This window comes from Vicia villosa, unplaced genomic scaffold (genome assembly GCF_029867415.1).
Source record: "Vicia villosa cultivar HV-30 ecotype Madison, WI unplaced genomic scaffold, Vvil1.0 ctg.000650F_1_1_1, whole genome shotgun sequence".
NCBI classification, from domain to species: Eukaryota; Viridiplantae; Streptophyta; class Magnoliopsida; order Fabales; family Fabaceae; genus Vicia; species Vicia villosa.
The window spans coordinates 176,716-181,465 of record NW_026705290.1 but is presented as its reverse complement, the minus strand read 5'-3'; the positions used below and the strand labels follow the sequence as shown (position 1 = coordinate 181,465).

The 4,750-nt window shown below is 31.0% G+C and overlaps 1 long non-coding RNA gene across 10 annotated transcripts; it reads left to right on the top strand.

Annotated features, from left to right (window-relative positions):
• The first annotated feature begins 585 nt into the window (after window positions 1-585).
• Window positions 586-3,092, top strand: LOC131630129 (uncharacterized). Of its 10 annotated transcripts, none has more exons than XR_009292251.1 (7): window positions 586-810; window positions 882-1,042; window positions 1,290-1,937; window positions 2,130-2,161; window positions 2,409-2,452; window positions 2,631-2,684; window positions 2,792-3,092. It is a non-coding gene; the product is annotated as an uncharacterized LOC131630129 (long non-coding RNA). The 10 variants fall into 10 exon arrangements; XR_009292255.1 differs by having other exon boundaries at window positions 2,625-2,684; XR_009292254.1 differs by having other exon boundaries at window positions 1,290-1,457; window positions 1,574-1,937; window positions 2,409-3,092.
• The last annotated feature ends 1,658 nt before the right edge of the window (window positions 3,093-4,750 follow it).

The window sequence follows — 4,750 nt, the reverse complement described above, 5'->3', positions numbered from 1 at the left end:
TTTATTTGTTTGATTTTTCATTTTATATTTGTTGTTGATCCTCAAAGTTCATATATGTGTGGGGAATTTTATATGCACGGCGTATTAGTCTGTTATTGTGTCTAGTGGAGCAACACTTAAAAAAAATTAATTTTTAAATAGAAGTTATTTTTATTGACTTCGAAGAAGTTCTAATACTTCAATTTCAAATTTGCAAATTTTACATATAACACTTATACCCTATCTTTTTATTCAGTAGTCCTAAATCAACATTTTATACCTATAATGTCTTACAATTACACCTTAAGAAATGAGTGCTGTAAACTAACAACTCAATTATATAATTCAACCATTATAATATATGTGTTATGCTCACTTGAAACATGGAAGCTGCCTACTTTGACTTGCTAGTGCTAATCTACTATCTTACTATTACTAATCAATTGACCAATCTGTCTAATCTTACTATTACTAATCAATTGACCAATCTGTCTAAAATGCCCTTCCCTCAAAAAAATTTTTCACATACTAATAGGCATTTCAGTAACTAACTAAATAAGACATAACTTTATCACTTTTTCAGATTCTATGCGCCAAGTGTTTGTCTCTCATTGGTCACATTGTTCATTTCAAAATCATCCCTCCCTCTTCTTCCTCCTCACTTTAGTTTTCCCTCTCTCGTCTTCTCTTCTCTCTCTTCTTCTTGACACAACCTTTCACTTCTCTCCCCCTCTCCATTCAGCTCATCTCTCTCATCCGTTTCTTCCATCTTCATAGCCCTGTTCAGATCAGTAAAGTCCAATTTCATTTTTCTTCCATGATTTCTCACCTGTAAGCGAATTTTATTATACTTGATTTCGATTTCGATTTGAATTTTGATTTTGATTTGTGGAAATTTGTAGTCTTTGGTCGCAAACGAAGAGTTCCAACACATTCTTCGTGTGTTGAACACCAATGTTCATGGAAAGCAGAAGATCATGTTTGCTCTTACCTCAACCAAAGGTATTGGGAGAAGATTCGCTAACATTTGTTGCAAGAAAGCTGATGTAGACATGAACAAGAGGTTCAATTTCATTAAAGTTTTGTTTTTTTAGTTATACGTGATTTGTTGTTGTCCAGGGTTTAGGGTTTGTTTTTTATTTCATGAAACTTTGCTTATAATTTATGTTTTCGTAAGCTAGGGTTTGTTCTTTTATTGTTTAAAATTTTATATTTTTATTTAAATTAGTAGTTTTTATAATGATTTTCATGATTTTGTATTTTATAGTTCTTATGTCCAATTGCTTTTCTCTTATGTTTTTTTTTGTCAGAGAAACATGGGTTGATGATGGTTTGTAGGATGAAACCGGACCATTCAAGCCTTTTTTCGCACAGATACCTTACTCCTTATAAAGCATCAAACAGTACTTCACCTTTTTGGTATTCTATCAAAAGAGCTTCAGCACACATCATTGTCTTGGCCTCATATTCAGCATATGGTATTGCTCGATTTCTATAATGCTTCATACAGACATGCATATGTTAAAAACACTGCTGATTCTATGATTTCCAATGGAATGAACATATACGCCGCAATACCAATGGCTTGAAGAAGATCTACCAAAAGTTAACAGGAAAGAAACTCCTTGGTTGATTGTTCTCATGCATTCACATTGGTACAATAGCAACTCTGTCTTTTGATATTCAGATGTTGAAATCAATACCATGTTTTTATGCTTGACTATGAATTATCGTCTTCTCTTGCTTTTATTTAAACATGTATTAACAGGTATGTAAAATGTATTTTAAACATGTCTATTTCTTTTATTTATACCATGATCCAGGAATAACTATGTAGAATGTATTTTATGTAAAAGAGATGTCGCCCAGTCGCTGTGGAGTTGTCGTGAAATATACGGTGGAGAACAAAACAGAGATGCGGCCCAGTCATAAATTATGGAGTTATATCAGGCTTCTTGGTTAGCATCAAACATATTGAATTTGAAAGTTTGATTGATCATACATATGGTTATGACTCATTTTAGTGTGCATTTCTGCCATAGTACCTTAAACACTTTTAATTCCACGTTTAGTGTTTCGAAATGTATCTCTTCTAAGCTCTTTATCTAAGTGCTGTTAGACACATGACTTGAATTGTTTGGTTAATGCAGGAACAAAGCTGCTAATTGTGAAGGAAAGATAGGTGATTGCTCTTATGAGCCTTTTTGTGATCACTTTAAATTAGAGACTATAGTGCACTGCATGTTAATTTCTTAAGAAAAGGGAATGCATAGATCATTTGTTACATTTGCAGAATGTAGCGCATATATGTTTAAGCATTGAAACATTGTGCGAATAATACATCATTTCGAAGAGGATTATTATCCTTATAGGTTCCAGCAAATTGAGCATCTATTGTGAGTGTTGACCATTCATTATCTGTTCTGTAGGTGATGGAAACATTCCTCTCACTTTATCACTTGGATTTTTTACGGTTAGAACCTGACATCTCACTATTATTGATTGTATCACCATATAATTGAATTGTATGATTGATGTTAACAACCAAACACTATTGTAATTGGATCTGATTTTTCAATAATTTCTGCATTTGGTTTATTAATTCTATTATCTCTAATTGTTATTATTCATGCTTTTGATATAAGTTGCAGGTTTAAAATGGAGTAAGCACATGTTTAGATTCACTTATTTGAGTTTATCTATTGGTATAACCACTTACGAGTCTGATTTGAAGAGTTTATTGCAATTTTTGTTATAGAAATAGCTTATACGGGACTTAACCTTGAGTATTATACTTTCAATATCATCGCAGTGTCGGGTCTGTTTTGTCGAGGTGGCAAGTTTTGGTTTTTCACAGCCGCGGGTATGTTGGTATTTCGGTTCTGTTTTGGTTTGTTGGGGCTGTGATGGTTTGCTCATATTTTAGTTTTTTGTTGTTGTATAGATTGGTAGGTGAGACTGTGAAACTGTCCATCTTTTGTATTTTTTTTTGCTCATTCCCAACATTCCTTGTGCTGCTACGATGAGTAGTTTATGTATTCTTTTTGCTGTTTCAAATTAGATAAAAATGATATATGTGTAACTGATATGTAGATAGTGTTTTGGGTGGTTTACTGTTGCCATATGTTTAGATATATGATACAATTGTTCTTATTATTTTAGAATAGCATTATATATAATCCTTTATGTATATTTTGCAAAAAGCCTTTTATTAAGCTTTAATAGGAAAATAGACAAAAATATGTTTTAAGAATACTGTCAATTTTTTTCAAAACATTACCTTAAAACTACACAAAATGATTCAAATTCGTTACAATACAATTATACTAAATATGTTCTGTATGTGTGATTATATAAAATTTATGATTAACAAAACTTCCATGAAGTGACACGGGACACGATTAGTTAGATCCAAGTAAAAAATATAAATATATTTCTTAATAATGAGATGATTATTGACTTATAGATAATTTGTGTCTATGCTCTGATTCTTTCATGTATAAATTTTTCATTAACTTTAATTTCATTTCAAATAAATAAGTTAAGATATAAATGTTTTTACCCGTGTGGGAGCACGGGTCTTTTACTAGTGAATATTTAAAAATAGACAACTAAAAGAAGTGCTTATAATGCAATGACGTTTGAACCTTTGAATCACAAAAAAGAAACAAAGTTTTGTTTTTAGTTTAAAGTAGAAAGGCGGGATGACAAAAATAGAATGCTATCTCAAACCCTTAGAGCCGTGATGCTTTATCCGTTTTACTATGTCATACAATTTCTTAGGCCATTTTCTTAGTTATAGTGATGAGTCACACTCATCACTATGTCTCACTCAAGTGTATGAATTACACAACTTGTGGATTGTGATTACTAGCATAGGTCATTTCACCTAATCCATATCTCTCTTGATTTTCAACCAAGTAATTATCTATCTTCTTAGTTCTTACACAAAAAATTTCAGGTACACCTAATGTTATAAAGAAAAAGAAGTTCATAGTTGTGTCACATTATAATGTTGTATGTTATTTTTGATATTTAGCTAAATAAGATTATCTATTATTACTGAAAAGTCAACAATAGCTAGTGGAATTATTGTTAGCTATTTTGTCAACAAAAAAAAAAGTACTAATAGACTACTCTTTGGCTATTATTTAGTACAAGTGTACAACTTGTAATGAAGTCTAATCTTTTTCAATACTTTTGATTAATAAAAAAAGTCTCAAAGTTCATGTTGTATAATTCAAACCCCTGTTGATAAAATGATATGTTCATTTTCGGTCAAAACAGAAAGACATGATTACTAAATTCAAAATGGCATACTTTGTTATTTTCTTTATTTTATTGGGAAGATAATTCAACAATATTTTAGGTAGTGATATATTTGAAAAAATATTCCAAACATGAAGAGTTCTAAAGGAATGTCACCAACACATGAGATTTATTTTTTCTTTCACAAACTTACAATTATTAGCATTGTTTCCTCTTTCTCTCAATCTCTACTACCACTTTGTTCTCTCTTCATCACCAAAAATTATTGGTCTACCTTACTTTATTTGAGATGCATTTAAGGGATAGCATAAAAAATACAGCTATGCTATATTTACACCACTTTTCCTACACCGTATCAATACACCGTATATATTAATAAAGGAAAACATTCTAGCACAGAAATCAAGGCATGGTAATTTATTATAAAAAAATACTACTTGAAGGATAGAAAAACACTTAGAAAGGGGGGGGGGGTTTGAATAAGTGTAGCTTTAAAAACTTG